The sequence below is a fragment of the Carcharhinus amblyrhynchos genome, chromosome 10 (assembly GCF_965287045.1).
Source record: "Carcharhinus amblyrhynchos chromosome 10, sCarAmb.v2.hapA, whole genome shotgun sequence".
NCBI classification, from domain to species: Eukaryota; Metazoa; Chordata; class Chondrichthyes; order Carcharhiniformes; family Carcharhinidae; genus Carcharhinus; species Carcharhinus amblyrhynchos.
In genome coordinates, this window is record NC_137333.1 from 70632890 (window position 1) to 70650068 (window position 17179).

Here is a 17179-nt window from a genome sequence, read left to right on the forward strand (position 1 = left end):
GTATCTATAAGATGCACTGCAACAACTTGCCAGAGTTTTTTCAACAGCATTTTTTTTTAACCAGCATCAGTGGCTTAAAAGAATAAGGGCAAAGCTCTGGCTTGAAATTATATTGCCATTCCTTCATCGTTGCTAAGTCAAAATCTTGGAACACCCTATCTAAAAGCACTGAGGGAAGTACCTCATCTCAGGGGTTGCAATGGTTTAAGAAGGTGGCTTACCCTAAGTTCAAAGGCAAAGAATAGGGCAATAAAGTAACCGTGCAGCCCACATTCATGAATAAACATTTGTACAAAGGCTAAGGAATGGCTGAATGGCCTCCTTCAGACTATCAAAAAAGGCCAGTAAAAAACCAAAAAAAATCATTAAAATGAGAAACAGTTTACATTATGTTCTTTGTAATTTCTGCACATTTACTATTGTGAGCACCCTGGTGGTCATCCCCCATGAATGCGTATGAATATTAGGAAATACAATGCAAAACAGTAGAAGGCTGATTTACCTATTTCAATAAATATCTTGACTCTTCTAGGCAGGCATCACCTCTCCTGACGCTTTGCAGGTGGAACGAAAATGTGCGAAAGGAAAAATTGGGAATTATGTTGGTTTAATTTTCCAATTAGGAAAATTTAATAAGTCATGTTACAATAGGTTAAACTAACTCAACCATCTGATGGAAATGTGTACACACATTACACTGTGACAATTAAATTGCCAATTCTCACTTCCAATCTACCCTCCTCCATTTTCTGTTACATATCTTTTCTGTAGTATGCTGTGAAGGAGAGTCAAACAGCCCAGGTTATTTCAACCCAATTCAGCTGTTGGACAGTGAAGAGATATTGTATACCATAATATCAACATAGTACCATAGATTAGAAAATACATCTTCAATTCTCAGTTCCACTAAATTCACCATTTCATATAACTATTGGGAAAAGATATCTGATGGCAATCAGCTGTTTCACTACTGGAACTTTGGGATTGCGCAAAAAGGATTCTTAACAAGATTTGAAAATCAAAACTCCAACCCCCAGCCAGAGCTAAAAAGACAAAATCAACTGGATTTGCTTATTGGTGTCTTTATGAATACCCATCAGGCTATAATCTCCCATACAGTCTCTTTCTTTCTCTGCCTCCCAATTTCTGAACCTTCTATTTTAATTTTGATTTCTGGATCTACAATTGATGGGTGCCTTTCAATGTCTCATCTAAGTAGCCTTCTTTTGAATATTAACAAGAGTATATCACAGTGCAGTGTCACAGTTGAAGAACTTTGTTACTATTGATTTAAAGTGATCCATTTCCATAGACTGTGTTAACGGTCAAACCAGGTTACTTTGTGAAGTTGAAAAATACTGCTAAAGTAAAGCAAAACTTAAATGTGTATACTTTCATACAACTTCACCACATTACATTTCCAAATTACTAATCCTGAATAGTGTGGACTAGCAATTCATCGCTCAGAATTTGACACTTGGGAAACTGATGATTAAATAAAATTATATCATAAATGCAATATCACAGCCTAAAATAACTAACAACTGCTACATAAAATTGAGTGGGAGAGCTGTCAATTTCATATCGCAAGAAACTGCATGGGAGTGAAGCAATACAAGTTAATAGTTCATAATACCACTCTTGGTATCTCCACTGTTATACTTAAAAATCAAGAGAGAGTATTGCTATTTAAGTGGTAAATTCTTAATATGAAACTTCTCACTGTCCAACATTTAACCAGTTTTACTCCTCCGTCTGTCAACAAAAAGTAGCAATTCTGAATTGTAGCTCTTGCTTGCCATCCAGTGACTTTGCTGGAAAGTGCATTTGTTTGTGTCAGACAGTAACAAAGTTCTTCAACTGTGACGCTGCACTGTGATATATTCTTGTTATATCCAAACGAAGACTAGTTAGATGAGACAGTGAAAAGCACCCAACAACTGTAGATTCAGAAATTGGGACGCAGAGAAAGAAAGAGACTGTATGGGAGATTATAGTCTGATGGGTATTCATAAAGACACCAACAAAATGAGAATGCCAGCATAGCCTATGAGTATTCATAAAAGCACCAGCAAAGCCTGATGGTTAAAGGGTCTAACTCTGTATCAGGCTAAGGACTGTGGCAAAGAATAAAATGCGCAGCTTTGAAATAAACACGGGAATTGGACAGTGGCTGTTGCTATGCCTTGAACAGAATAACTGAATACAGATCCCTGCAAGTCATGTTCCTGAGAGAATTATAACCCCCTGACAGAGGCATGACTCAGTATTCACAACCAAAATGATTGATTAGTGCTTGTCCTGCGAGTACATGACTGGAAGCATGATCAGTGCCAACAGGATCTCTAAAAGAAGAAGAGACAAAGTGACATCGGCAGCAATAACCCAGGACTGACCACTGTAAGAAAAGCAACAAGACCCTGAGTCTGGGACTTAGACATCAGAACAAAACCCATCATCACAGAATTTGATCAATTCACCTCACCATAGATGGTATCACTAAGTCACATGAGTTTGAATATTTTGATACCTTTTGAACAGTGTGTCTATAAAGGAATAGATCAGTTAGTTGTGTGTGTATAAAGAAGGTTTGATGCCTGGTGTAATTCTGTGGTAACTTGGTACGTACAATAAAGGAAATTTGTACAATAATCCAAGAGCTTGTTTGCCTTTGTCCACAGCGTCAGATGACCCAACTTCGAAGGCAACAAATTAAAGTAGAAAACAAATAAGAAGCTGAATTTTTTTAACATTACTACTTTTGAAAAAGAAAATTTCTAGTGAAACAATTGCAAATGTTTGGTTCTTTACAATTACCATAAATTGGTATCCTCTAGTTCTTGACACTCCTGCCAACAGGAACAGTCTCCCTCCATCTACTCTATCCAGACCACTCATGATTTTGAACACCTGTCAAATCTCTTCCTTCCAACCTTCTCTTCTCTGAAGGGAACAGCACCAGCTTCTCCAATCTACCTACATATCTGAAGCTCCTCACCCATGGAATCATCTCACATTTAAAGCCTGCTCATCCTTCCTAAAGCATAGAATTGAACACAATACCGCAGTTGAGGTCAGACCAGTGTTTTATAAAGGTTCATCATAGCTTCCTTGGTTTTGCCCCCTGTGCCTCTCTACACAAAGCCAGGATCCTGCCTTCAATGATTTATGCAAATTAACTCCAGCTCCCTCTATTTCTGCAACCCCTTTAGAACTATTTCATAATTCCTTTCCTTATTGTTCCTACCAAAATGTATAATTTTATACTTCTCTGCATTTATTTATATTTGCCTTATGCCCACACATTCCACCAGCCTGTCTCTAAATCGTCTTGAAGTCTACCATGACCATCCCAACTACTCTATATTTTGAGACAAGCGGTTATTGGATAGGCGCATGGAACACACCAGAATGGTAGGGAGGGATCTTGGGTTCGGACACAGCTTGGCACAACACTGAGGGCTGAAAGTCCTGTACTGTGCTGTACTGTTCTATGTTCTGGCAGAGATAAGAGAGTTGTTCTCAAGCTGCTAAGTTTCTTCTGTAATGAGTCCAGCTAAAGCTAAACTCAGCAAGCCTTCCTATCCTAAAAGTGTGGTGCCCTGGTTACCCCTTCTTATACTAAATTAAGCTCACATAAATCTATACCTGATTTCTAACATCCAGCAATACAAACATGCATCACTTAAAACTACCTCTGCTTCCTAACAATCTATATTAATGACTTAGACAAAAAGAGTAATGCATCCAAGTTTCCTGATGATACAAAACTAGCCAGTTTTAAGAACATAAGAAATAGGAGCAGGAGCCTGTCCCGCCATTCAATAAGATCATGGCTGATCTGAAGTGGGTCAGCTCCACTTGCCCGCTTTCTCCCCATAACTTTTAATTCCTTTGTCTATCAGAAACCTATCTACCCATGACTTAAATACATTTAGCGAGATAGCCTCCACCACTTCAACGGGCAGAGAATTCCAGAGATTCACCACCCTTTGAGTAAAGAAGTTCCTCCTCAACTCCGATCTAAACTGCCCCCCTGCCTCACCTTGAGGCTGTGCCCTCTGGTCCTGCTATCCTTTCTAAGCAGGAAGAATCTCTCTACCTCTACCCTATCCATCCCTTTCATTATCTTATATGTCTCTATGAGATCCCCCTTCATCCTTCTAAACTCCAAAGAGTACAGACCCAGTCTATTCAGTCTCTCTTCATAGTCCAACCCCCTCATTTCCGGTATCAGCCTAGTGAACCTCCTCTGCATTCCCTCCAAGGCCAATATATCCTTGTGCAAGTGCGGCAACCAACTGTGGCCTCACCAGTACCCTGTCCAGTTGCAGCAAGACCTCCCTACTTTTATATTCCATTCCCCTCACTATAAAGGCCAGCATTCCATTCACCTTCTTGATCACCTGCTGCACCTGCAGACTGGGTTTTGCGACTCATGCACAAGTACCCCCAGGTCCCTCTGCACCATAGCATGCTGCAGCTTTTCGCCCTTTAAATAATAATCCCTCCTACTATTATTTCTGCCAAAGTGGATAACCTCACACTTGCTAACATTACACTCCATCTGCCAGGTCCTCGCCCACTCACTTAGCCTATCCAGATCCCTCTGCAGACTTTCCACACCCTCCGCACAATTTGCTTTTCCACTCATCTTCATGTCATCAGCAAATTTCGTCACCCTACACTCAGCTCCCTCCTCCAGATCATCTATATAAACGGTAAATAGCTGAGGCCCTAGCACCGATCCCTGCGGCACTCCACTAGTCACCAACCGCCAATCAGAATAGTACCCACTGATACCAACTCTCTGCTTCCTATTAGACAACCAATCCTCTATCCACGCCAACACCTTACCCCCAACTCCGAGCACCCTAACCTTCTGTAGCAACCTTTTATGAGGCACCTTATCAAATGCCTTTTGAAAATCTAAAAACACCACATCCACCGGTTCCCCTCTGTCTACCACACTAGTCACATCCTCTTTGAAATCCAACAAATTCGTCAAACACAACTTCCCCTTAACGAATCCGTGCTGCATCTGCTCTATCAAACCATTCTTTTCTAGGTCCCTCGCTATTTCTTCTTTGATGACGGATTCAAGCATTTTTCGAACCACAGATGTTAACCTAACCGGCCTATAATTCCCTGCCTTTTGTCTGCTACCTTTTTCAAACAGTGGCGTAACATTAGCTGTTTTCCAATCTTCCGGCACTTCCCCAGAATCCAGCGAATTTTGGTAAATAATTACTAAGGCATCCACTATCACCTCTGCCATTTCTTTCAGAATCCTGGCATGCATTTCATCCGGTCCTGGGGACTTGTCCACCTTCAGTCCCATTAGTCTATCAAGCACTACCTCTCTAGTGACAGTAATCGCATTCAGGCCCTCAACTCCTACCATCCTTCCATCTTTAAGATCTGGCAAACTATTCGTGTCCTCTGTGAAGACTGAGGCAAAAAACTTATTTAAGGCCTCAGCCATTTCATCATCTCCCACCACTAAATCCCCCCTCTCATCCTCTAAGGGTCCAACATTCATGTTTTGAAGACACAGAGGGGCTCAAAAGAAATCTCGACAAGTGAGTGGGCAACAAAGTAGCAGATGAAGTATAATGCAGTGTGTGTTGGGTTATTCACTTTGATCATAAGAGTAGAACAGCAGAATACTTAGAGTCCATGCCTTTAAAACTAATGTTCAGAGAGACTTGGCCATACTTGTACAACGAACATGAAAAATTAGCATGCTACAGCAAGCAATTTGGAAAGCAAATTGCATGTTGGCCTTTATTGCAATACTAGCGTACACAAATAAAGAAGTCTTGCTACGATTGTCCCAGTCTTTGGTGAGACCACACCCAGAACAGTGTGTGCAATTTTGGTTTCCACATTTAAAGAAGGATATACTTGCATTAGAGGCAGTGCAGTGAAGGTTTAAGAAACTTCTGAGTTTTGTGCTATTACCTGCAAAACACTAATGGTAGAACCGGACTACAGCACAATGCCTCTTTCCATTTTCCATATGCACATTAAAAACACTGTCCTTAAATATGCAAAATAACAAATTATGATTCATACACAGAAGCTACTACAGTCCCTGCATGATTTCTCTGCGAAATAGATCTATTTTATCATGACTATTTGCAGGTCTCTCTCCCATGCTGTCTTAAAGACACTGCTGAAACAAAAATGGCATGAACCAACAAAAACAAATCGCTGTTCCAATTTGCAAGCTGCCATTTGCTGCTCAGCAGAAAATACTGAGGTTAAAATATCAACTGGTGACATTTTTACACTGGTAATTGCTTATGTCAAATTTTAATAGGCAGACAACTGCTATATTCCAGTAATTTCAGACCCAGAAAAATTGTTTTATGATTTTGATAAACGGGATTGGATATTGGTCTTTTGGAATCTGAACTAAATGATCAGCGTTGGAAAAGCAGCTTCAGGTCCTTGATTTACTTATCTGTAACGAACTGCAAGATGACATATTCCCAAGTCGAACCAATTTATGAAGTAAACAATGCAGCAACACAATTTCCCAAAAACAATACATTCTTAAACAAAGCCAAATCAGTTTTTTTTTTGGGGGGGGGGGGAGTAGAGAGAAAGAAAGATTCAGCCACAAGGAAGGGAATAGGATAACTAGCATTTATATGTCACACTAGTTCCCAGTTAAGACTAAAGTCCACTTAGAAACAAAGTGCAGGATTAAGCCAACATTAATTCATCACATTAGTATCTCCTGTTACAAAGAGAAACATTATACAACACTGACATTGTTGTTGTGAAATTGGTAAATTATGATGCACAAGTGTCATACTTATGTAAAATCCAAAGTGGCAAAGATTATTCTATTTCTATTTATCACTTGATAGTATAAAGGTGCCTTCTCACTTGTATATCATTGATTTTCTGAGAGATCATTACCCAATGGTACTGTGGCTCTGGCATCAATTTACTGTAAAACACCTATAGTGATAGAGCTTCTTCATTAAGAACTAATGCAAAATTACTTCCTGTCTGACAAAAAGCATGAGAACAACCAACTAAAGTACAAGCTAGTAGCAGTGATTGGGTAGATATTTGAAATTTGATGCAGAGAAAAGTGATGTGATATATTTTGAGATGGAAGAGAGAAAAATGCAAAAAAAAGATAAATCTTTGAAGTAGAAAAGCAAAATGACTTGGTGGTTAAGATAAGGACTTTAAAAGTTGAGGGACAAATTGATCAAACAAGATACAACATATAAAAATAGTATACAGAAGCCAATTTGTCAAGTTAAGCCTGTTTGAATAGTGTCCAATTTTGAACACATTATTTTTAAGGAGAATGTCAAGGACATGAATTGAGACTTTAGGTATGGGAAACATGGCCTGTTATATGAAACGGTGTTCAAAGTTATGAATAGTTTGAGAAGTTAAATCAGGAAAAATATTTCCATTGACTGTTGAATTATATAGAAGGCACAAATTTAAAATGATCAACAAAAGGAGGAAGGGAGAGGTAACAAGATGCCTTCTTCAAAAGTTTCTAATTTAGAAAATAAATATTTGAAAAACAATCAAAGGTTGAAGAGAAAATGAAGGACAAGGTTAGGTCATTTAGAGCTGGCCGGGGTGCCCAGATCCTGAGAATTTTTCCATTATAAATTCCTGATTACATGATTAAAATAATTTTTTGTCTAAATTTGATGCTGCAGCATCACCATTACAAGATTGTATAAGTTCATTGTGACAAGTTTACCTAGACAACTTCCATAATAAATATAGACATCAGAAACTACAGTGGAAACATTTATGAAATTACTTATACAGAACCTTAAAGAGAGACTGAATTATATCTGGAGACCCTGACCCAATTGACCCTCTATTCTCTAAACTTGCTTCACCCAAAGCAAAGATGAGTTTTCATTGTTATTATAGCACAAAATGAAGCCACCCAGCCCTCACGTCCATGCCTGTCCTTCGTACAGGAATCCAGTCAATCTCATTCCTATTCTATCCATAACTCTGCAAGTTTATTTCCCTCATGTCCAACTTCCATTTGAAATCATTCATCATCTCCATTTCCATCACCCTTGAACCACAAGTTCCAACCTCCTGCATAATAAAGCACAATTATAATTTCTATATTCAAGAAGATAATTTGTGAACAACAGACTCCTAATGGGACAGAATAGAATTAACATGACCAAGTTGCAACTTAGTTCACATAGCATAATTGGAAAGAGAGACCAGCAATATTTCATTTACTCTGGGCTGGAGGACAGGCGATTAAAATGACCCTCAGATGATATGTTTTTTTCAGGCTTTAGTTACTGAAGGAATGCAATGAAAGTCATAGTTTTCTTATGGGAGTTCAACATTGCTAGATCCGCTAAAATATTTACTTAGTATAGAAAAGGTGGATTGGCCATGCTAAATTGCCCCTTAGTGTCAGGGGGACTAGCAAGATTAAATGCCTGGGGTCATGGGGATAGCGCCTGGGTTGGATTGTGGTCGGCGCAGTCTCCATGGGCCAAATATAGCCTCCTTCTGCACTATAGGATTCTATCCCATTGTGCTAGAGAGCTATAAAAGGAGGAAAAGTGCTAATCTTACCAAGTGATATTAGAAAAACTGACCATAACCTTGGTTGAGAATGCATTTTAATGAGGGTCTTAAAGGAAGGGAGAATTTTAAAGAAAGACAGCTGTACAAGAACCCAGAAGAACAAAGAGCTCAGTGAAGTGATGCAACACAAAGGTAGGCAAGAACTCAAGAACGAAAATTTTACATCTGTAGTAGTGGGAGATCAGGGGCCAAACTTAGGTCAGGCGAACGCAGAGAGAATATCAAGCAGAACTTGGATGTAGATAGAATCCTACAGTGCAGGAGGCCAGTCGGTCCATCAAGTCTACACCAACCACAATCCCACCCAGGATTTATTGCCCATTTGTTGCCCATCCTTAAATGCCCCAAGATGGTGTTGAGCTGCCTTCTCAAACCAAGACATTTCTAATGCAGCAGGTACATCCCTAGTGCTGTTATACAGAGGAAGTTCCAGAATTTAGACCAAGCAATAGTGAAGGAATAGTGATATATTTCAAAGTCTGGATGGTGCGTGTCAAATTCACTAGGTATTTTAGTTCAGAAAATTTAATATTGCATAAAACATACAATTTACATTATGCAATTTTGTTTTCATACACTGCAGGTTTGACCCAATGATGGAAAAGCTTAATTTAGAAATCGGGTGACAACTGGATCAGGCTCCAATTGACTTTTGTCTATGTTTCAGTTATTACTGGTCGTGAAGACTGTTGTTAAACAGCCATGCTTACAACTGTAGTTGACATGAACAGCTGACATGATGCAGGTGGGTGAACCATCAATCACAAAGGCCCTTAACACTTTCAAATGAAGCAAGAAAAAAAAGTGTCAGAAATGAAAAAGCATGGATTGAAGTTACATAACAGAAAATGTCATGTCGTTGTTACCTTTAAATCAATCTGGGTTACAGATTTATGTTTTTCTTGCTATCTTATCGACTGTACAAAACCTTGGTTAGGCCGCATTTGGAATACTGCATACAGTTCTGGTCGGCACACTATCAGAAGGACTTGGATGCTTTGGAGAGGGTGTGAAGACGGTTTACCAGTACGTTGCCTGGTCTGGAGGGTTTTAGGTATGAGGAGAGGTTGCATAAACTCAGATTGTTTTCACTGGAAAGACGGAGGCGACCTGATAGAAGTCTACAAAATTCGAGAGTCATAGATAGGGTAGATAGTCAGAGGCTTTTTCCCAAGGTGGAAGGGTCAATTACAAGAGGGCACAGGTTTACAGTCAGAGGTGGTAGGATTAGGGGAGACGTGCAGGGGAAGATTTTCAAACAGAGGGTAGTGGGTGTCTTGAACACTGCCAGTGGAGGTGGTGGAAGCAGGCACATTTGCAACATTCAAGGTTTATCCTGATAGACACACAAATGGATGATTAACAAAGTGCATATCGGTGCAGGTTTGATGGGGCAAAGTGCTGTATTGTTCTTTGGTCTTACATTCCATTATTTCCCTGACTGTCTTCGCCTTCATTTATGCCATCTCCATGACCAATAACAACTAAAACTTACACAAAAAACAATATTTGAATTAACTGTCAACAGTGTAAACTGACTGGTTATATACAGCATGGGTTTCATTCCCAAGTCAATCTAAGATCAACATCTGTAGTGTGTGTTCTCATACAAAGGCAGCTTCGGCATTTGAAATGCCTACATGTTTGCAGGAATTTTTAATTTATTAATGGATATTTAAAAAATAATTGTAAATCAGTGTTAGTCAAGTGCAGCCTTAGATTTAAATGCTGTATATCAAATTTAGTCTGGCAATGTATTCTGAAGTCTACGGCACTTATCAATAGGCATTTATATTTCAAAACTGCACCAAAATGTTCCAAGTCACACTACCTCAATGGAAAAGCCCATAAGTAACATACTCTAATTATTTTTTGTAGTGTGCAGGCCTCTTATTTGTTTTGTGTGACTACAAATGGCCAGTGATGTAAAAAATCCAATTTGTGCACAAACTTCTTGAGAATCTTGAGTTACAATGTGGCTTAGAGGGCCAATATATGTCAATATTGGTAATATATGTCAACATTTACCTGCAAGTATATGATATACTTATAGTTGGGATTGTAATTGTCCTTTTCAATCTTGAGTGCCACGTTACCCGTTAAAGTAGCTCTAACTGAGTTTTACGCTGGTACAATTGATACAAAATTGTAGGCTTTAGTCACTATGTATCATTCTCGAGCAACTCAAGGCGAGACTTTAGCAAGGGAGCAGGGTAAAAAGAGTGAGACTTTAGCAAGTGGGGCAAGGTAAGCAGGGTAGAAAGAGCAAGGCTGTAACGAGGGAAGCAGGGTAGAAAGAACGAGACTTTAGCAAGGGGAGCAAGGTATAAAGAAGCAAGCATGACCATCTTCAAAGGTGACAAGTCTGACTGCAGTTACTATAGAGGAATTTCCCTGCAGTCGGCCACAGGGACAGTCATTACAAAAGTCCTCCTGAATCGCCGCCTCTCTGTGGCTGAAAACCTCCTCCCAGAGTTCCAATGCAGATTCCACCCACTAAGGGACATAACGGATATAATCACCACCACACAGTAAATACAAGAGGAATGTAGGGAACTGCACCAGCCCTTGTACATGGCCTTCAACACTGTCAACACAAAGAAATATGAAGCGTCCTCCTCCATTTCAGGTGCCCCCCATAGTTTGTTCATCCTCTCCGCCTTCTCCATGATATGCAAGCTGTAATCCTGGCCAACAGATCCATCACAGGTCCAATTCACATTCAGCCTGGGATCAAACAAGGCTGTGTCATTGCAACACTCTTCTCAACCTTCCTTTCTGCACTGTTTTATCTTGCCATTGGCAAGTTCCCTGCTGAAACGGCGCTAAACTACAGAACAAACAGGAATATGTTCAACCTCAGCCTTCTGCAGACCGGATCCAACATTGTCCCATCCTCTGCTATTAAACCACAATATGCAGACGGTGTTTGCATCTGTGCATACACAAAAGTTGAGCTCCAAGCTACTGCCAACATTTTCACCAAGGCTTATGAGAGAATTGACCTTACACTAAACATCCATAAGACAAAGGTCCTCTGCCAACCTGCACCCCCACCACACAGCACTCCCCTCGGCATTCAAATTCTACAATATAGAACGTGGACAAGGTGGACAATGTGGACTACTTGGGAGCCTGTCAACCAGGGCAGACATCAGCCTAAAATTCAACACCATCTTCAGTGCGCCATCACAGCCTTTGGTCGCCTGAGAAAGAATGTTTAAAGACCAGGGCATCAGACCCCATACCAAGCTCACGGTCTACAGAGTAGTAGTGATATCTACCCTCCTACACGGCTCAGAGATGTAGACTATGTACAGCAGGCACCTCAAAACCCTGTAAAGGTACCAACACCACCACCTCCACAAGATCCTGCAAATCCATTGGCAGACTAGGTGCACCAATGTCAGCATCCTCTTCCAGACCCAACATCTCCAGCTTGAAGCACTGACTGCACTCAATTAGATCTGTTGGGTGGACCACATCATCAGAATGCCTGACATGAGACTCCTAAAATAAGAACACGACTAGTGCTTCAACATGGCAAGCGAGCCCCAGGACGGCAGAAGAACACTTCAAGGACACCCTCAAAGCCTCCTTGAAAACGTGGAATATCCCCACCGGCACCTGGGAATCCCTGCCCAAGATTGCCCGAAGTGGAGGAAAAGCATCTGAGAAGGAGCTAATCTCCAGAGGATTCACTGCCAACAGCAAGCTGAAATCAAGCGTAAACAGTGAAAGGAGCACATGGCAGCCCAGGCAATCCACCCATCCACTTCTCCAACCCCCATTTACTCCATCTGTGACAGAGACTGTAGGTCATGCATTGGACTCCTCAATCACCCGCAACTCATTTTTATTGTCGAAGCAAGTCATCCTAGACTAACAGACTGCAGCTCTGGTCACTTTACCAGTGCTGCAGTTTAAGTACCTGGCTAATTTCAAACACATTCACTTGGAGCTGAGTGTAACTGCAGTAACTTCAGTAAAGAACTGCATTTCTCAGTTTTGGTTACTGGCATTGCAGTGGGTGCAGGACAACAAGAAAATAAAAATGTGATGACAGGTTGTGCCTGTATATGATTGGGAACATTTTGAAAGAATAAACAGGTTGCATTATATGTCAGAGCAAAACTACAGTTTTCTGGTTGAGCAGCAAATCCACAGGAAGGCTGAGTGATAACTGGGACAGTGCATCACTCTTCACAGCAGCAGAAATACTCAGTACTATAGTTATCACTGACTGCCGAAGTCAATGTTCCCCAAAGAAGCTGGCCTATTCCTGTTCTCATTGGACCTCTAGACTTTTTCCCAACAGGAATTGCTGGGCATCACAGGAACACAGTTGACCCTCAGCCCTGAAAAGCACAATTAATTGCACTCCAACTGTTATACGTGGCTGCAATCACCCAATTCAGTACTAAAAGGGAATCATACTTGGGATATTCTGATCAAGAAAGCTTCATCCGAGTCAAACCTCACTCCAGGAACATATGCACATAGAAAATAGAAGATGATGATCATTCAGCCCCTCAAGCCTTCTCCAGCTTTCCAATTAGATTATAGTTAATATTTATTTTACCACAATGCCATTTTCCTGCACCACCCCCAATATCCCTTGCTCTCTTTACTACGTAGAAACGTACTGGTCTCTGTCTTGGACATATTCAATGACTGAACCTCCACAGCCTTCTAGTAAAGAGATTTGCAAAGATTTACCACACTCAATGAAGAAATTTCTCCTAATCTCAGTCTTAAATGGCCTTGCTCTTATTCTGAGACTGTGTTCCCTGGTTCTCTTAGGGAAATCCTACTATCCCAGGAAACAGTCTGGTGAACCTTCATTACACTCCTGTACAGCAAATATATCCTTCCTAAACAAAGGAGACCAAAACTGTTTGCAATACTCCAGGTACCATCTCACCAAGGCTCTACACAATTGCAGCAAAACATCTTTACTCCTGTACTCAATCCAACATAAAATATGCCTTCCTAATTGCTTGCTGTACCTGCATGTTTGGTTACTCATGAAAAAGGACACCCAGGTCCTCCTTGAACATCTACCCTTCCCATCTCTCATCATTTAAGAAATACTCTGCATTTTCCTACCAAAGTGGACAACTTCATATTTTTTCAAGTTATATTCTGCCATATTTTTGCCCACTCACTAGCCAGCTTAAATCCTCTTCAAGCCTGGATGGCTGGAGATCCCTTTGACTTAGCGCCAAATTAAAACTAACATTGTGGAAGTGCAAATCCAAATCAGGAAGATTGCTAGATGTTGCAATTTCCTTCAAGGTCAGTGACTAGCACTATCACTTTGCTACTGACTTCAACGGACAGGTCATCACATAGACTGTCCTGCTTCCCGCAAAAATTCTTACTACCATGGCACACCAACACTGATATACCTCATCATGGTTCATGTATACAGCGATCAAATTGTGTTCAACGTTTAGAGCATACCACAGCTACACTACACCACACTGCAGCCCATTTCATTTAAATACATAGCAACAAGAGTAGGCCACACAGCCCCTTAAGCCTGTTTCACGACTCGATGAAAACATGGCTGTACTGTACCTTAATTCCATTCACCTACCAGTGTTCTATTGCCTTTGAAAACATTAGCCTAAAGATTTACTGATTTTCTTAAAAAAATTAACAGCATCCATACCCTTTGGCAAAAGAGCATTCCAGATTTACACAGTTTTGTATACGAGAATATGCTTCCAAATTTCACCCTTTCCTTCTCAAATCCAAAGTGGACGATGTCATATTTCCTCATATCGAATTCTACGTGCCATTGTTTTACCCACATACCTTGTGTTTCTTTACTTGTCACCAGAAAACTTAAAAAGTTAATCCTCTACTCTTTCATACAAATTGTATGGTGAAAAGCTGAAGCCAAATTATAGATCTCTGCAAATGCCAAATGCTGCCTGAGAAGAAGCCCTTTAAAGAAAGACATGCAATTATTTAATGCATTTGAGGTCCAAAATTATTTTACAGACAATTAAATGCTTTTAGCAGTGTTCTAACAGTTAAGTAAAAAACACAGCAGCCAAATTGCACAACAAGTCCCACAAGTAGCAATGTGATAATGACCAATCTGTCAAATGTTCAAAAATATGGTGGGCACGCGATGCTAACGGTTGTGGCCCCAACTTGGAGTTCTGTGCTGGCGGTCATCTTCTTGTGTGCTGCTCGGCTTTGACTCTGCCACCAATCTGTAGTACGTGTCTGCAGCTCCGTAGTCAAACAGCTCATCAACCGGCACAATGTCCACTTGCACTCCCACGATGCGAAGTCGTCAGCAGTTTGTGACTGAGGTGGATACATCTGACGACAGTGAGAGGAGATCCATGCCAAGTTTATAAGCGAGGAATACAAATCAAATGTGTCCAGTCAACACGGCTGACACATGTCAACATGGAAGAAACCTACATAGTTATCACTTTGTATCACCACTCTGAAAACCAGAAAGTAAGTGCTTTTGGTGAGAATGGAGATGACTTGGATGTTTGGATAGTGCAATGCTGCAGAACATGCAGGGAGTGAGATGACGGCGTACACTTCAAGCATGCAGGCACCCAGGTCTTTCTAACAATAATGGGCAGCATGATTGGTGCAGGCTTAGAGGGTCGAAGGGCCTGTTCCTGTGCTGTAATTTTCTCTGTTCTAACTCATAGCAGTCTGATTATCCAATCCGAGGCCAGCTTGAGGTTCATGGCATGCTCAGTCCCAGAGCCAGCAATTTCAGGATTTTAATGGAGGCTCTCTTTATCAAAGTAAGAAGTCTCACAAGACCAGGTTAAAGTCCAACAGGTTTATTTGACAGCACTAGCTTTTGGAGCCTTAAGTTCCTTCTTCAGGTGACCCGAAGAACCTCTGAGGAGACTTCCTTCTTAGCTCTGAAAACTAGCACTGCCAAATAAATCTGTTGGACTTTAACCTGGTGTTGTGAGACTCCTTACTGTGCTTAGCCCAGTCCAATGCCACATCTCCATATCATGTCTTTATCAAACCCAGTGCTGAACCATCAAAAAAATGATGAGCTACAGCTTCATTTTAATAATGCTACGTGCAAGGAAGTAAGGAGGCCAGCAAGAAATATTGAGACATTGTGTATTTGACAAGTTACTTTGTGTCTTAAGTCATAGTTTGCAAAGCAAAAACAAGAGTGTTCTTTTTCCTATACTTGTTTAAATTTCTAAAGAAATGGGAATATAGTTAAAACAAATCTGTGTATAAATGTAAGAATATACATATTCAACTAATTTTCAGTCGCAAATAGTTATAATCTTGGAAAAATCAAGTATTGGAAATAAAGTTTTAAAGCAAAAATAATGGAGTAATGACCATGTTAGAACCATTGGGTGACAGTCATGTGACAAGCCCACCCTTTGTGTTAAATTTCTGCTGTCTCTGTGGTAAGGGGGAACACAGCTGAGATGCTGATGACAAAAGACCCAAATAGGATTCCCCCCTTCCTCCAACCTACCTTTCAAGTTTTCAAACCCTATTTGTTGACCGTGACCATGTAGACAGAAACTGCTTGAACGAAATCAACCCAGTTCTATACTGTCTCCTGAAGGGACAAACATCTAAATCTTCAAATCACATCCAGGAGGGAAACAACAGGACCACCGATTTATCCTAAAGCTAGCCAAGTCACCAAATTACAGACCCTAAACCCTTCTATTTCCCTGGATTGTTAATTCGATTATTCAATTTTTCCCCATTTTGCAATCTGTGCATGCACATGCATGCATGTCTGTCTGCGTGCTTGCGTCTGCGCATGTGTCCGTGAGCATGCATTTGTGCAAAAGTCAGTGTATTTTATTATTTTACTTAAAGTACAACAAAGCCAACCTTGATATTAAACTGAAGAAAACTTGTCTGATTGGTTCTTTTATGCTCACAGTACTTGAACAGTAAACACTCATTAAATTAATCTTTTCACAAAAACTGTTGCAGTCTAACAAGCAGTGTAAAAAGACGGGAGCCATTTGTCCTTCCTGCAACAGAAACTTCCAAGTTGCATTTGTGATCAAACCCACAGGGAAACAAGAATCATAGAATCCCTATGGGTGCAGGAGGAGGCCATTCAGCCCATCAAACCTTCAAAAATTCTGAACTCTTTGAAACCAGCTTGAATAAACAAGCGTTTGACACAGTTAAGTTGCTTGCTTTTGACCAGTGGATATAGATACTTATGAAAACTTCAGAGGGGTAATCCTACTAAGGAGTTCAAACATTTACTTCCTTTTTCCATAAAAACCCTTTTTTGTGGGACTGCCAGAAGCATGCAAAGAGTACACTAATTCCATTTTCCTGCACTTGTTCCATTGTAGAGATTCCTCCCATGCAGGCAGCAACTCTGGCTGATGATGACAAAGGTGTGGCTCCAGCTGCAGCAGAAAATACACGTAAACGTACAGTGAGCACGGGAAAATTTAACAAGGCCCTCGAGTTACCCAGGGGTTGGCGGGGGGGGGTGGTGTGTGTGTGTGTGTGTGTGTGTGTGTGTGTGTGTGTGTGTGTGTGTGTGTGTGTG

General features: G+C 40.6%; 1 pseudogene; it reads left to right on the top strand.

Moving 5' to 3' along the window:
- Positions 1–14764: 14764 nt before the first annotated feature.
- On the top strand, positions 14765–16701 carry LOC145349302 (stromal cell-derived factor 2 pseudogene; annotated as a pseudogene).
- The last annotated feature ends 478 nt before the right edge of the window (positions 16702–17179 follow it).